This window comes from Limulus polyphemus, unplaced genomic scaffold (genome assembly GCF_000517525.1).
Source record: "Limulus polyphemus unplaced genomic scaffold, Limulus_polyphemus-2.1.2 Scaffold3536, whole genome shotgun sequence".
NCBI classification, from domain to species: Eukaryota; Metazoa; Arthropoda; class Merostomata; order Xiphosura; family Limulidae; genus Limulus; species Limulus polyphemus.
This window is the reverse complement of record NW_013669146.1, coordinates 94,219-95,629: the sequence shown is the minus strand read 5'-3', so window position 1 is coordinate 95,629 and position 1,411 is coordinate 94,219.

Genomic DNA, 1,411 nt, shown 5'->3' with positions numbered 1-1,411 from the left:
GCCAAAATGTCTGTCTGTCACACTTTGCATCTCCTGAACGGTTAATCATACAAAATATATACATATATATATCAAAATGCTTATTTTAAAGAGTAAATTACACGAAAATTGCTCATTTTTCGCAGTTCCTAAACTTTCATATACGCGTTGATCCAAGAGATTGGGTTGACTGCACATTTTATATTTATTCATCACTATTTTTAGGAAAATTACCGTTGAACTGTTTCATCTGCTAGTGTATGTATGTATATATATTTATATTTCACTTATACACTCAAGCTGTATTCCCACAAAGCAACCTCTCAAACTGCTTCTCTTACCATGTATATATATATATATAATTTATTTACACATGAGTGTTTGCTTTCTTATACTGTCTAACATAAATGGACGAAACAAGCTGAAGCTGTGACTGCTTTTCTATGTGCGAAAGACCCATTTTTTGGTAGAAATCTAAGCTGAAGCATCCAATTCCGTTGATCAAATGGACTGGAAGTAAGCATGGCGCTGAACTGTTTTACTTTCAGAGTCTATCTGTACATCATATTTGTTCAGCCATTGTAGGTATATGATGTAGATATCAATGCTTTTTTTCATATACATGTGCTAATCGTTAAAGCGTCTGTTTTATAAACATTGCAAAACATCAAAGTAAAGGTCAATCATAATGGATTTGAGACTTTAATTAATTTTTCAAGAGAACTATTTACAGATAAAAAAAGTATAATTCTCCAAGGAAGGCATATACATGATCCTAAGGAACTATACCACAGAAAGGGCCACAAAATCAAGCAATCATTTCAAACTGATTGGCATGTAAGAAAAGTGTTCTGTTTCCCGTGTTTATCAGTTACAGCGATCTTAACAATTAAGTGACTGCTCTAGGAAAACATAAGCGCTGTGACTTGTATTCATACGGTTATCTTTGAAAACTTTTGGAAACGTGGGGATAAATTTAATTCTAAACTTACAGCAAAGGAACTAAATCTGACTAGCATAACAATAGCTGACCTATCGAGAGAATAATGAGTGCAGTAGCTTAATAAATCCTGGCAATTACATCGAGATCGTACATCTTATAGTCAAATATAATGAAAGTTAACCTTACATCTACAATCGTTTGTCCCCTTACATCTCACAAAAAATTGGATGTATTGTGATGTAAACTTAACACCGTAGTTAAACTAAATATTTTAATAATTTTTATCAAAACTGTAAATTTTTGTTTGCATTTAAGCACACATAACACAAATTCTTTTAGTCTGTTGACTTACATACCTACTTTGCCCCCCCCCCCGAAAATATTACTGTGGGCGCCCACGTCAATAGACATTTCAAACGTAGACCAGGCATCTTCTGTTACTTTGAGGTGTGTGTTAAATGATTTAGTCATGATGATGTCAGTGGCGAC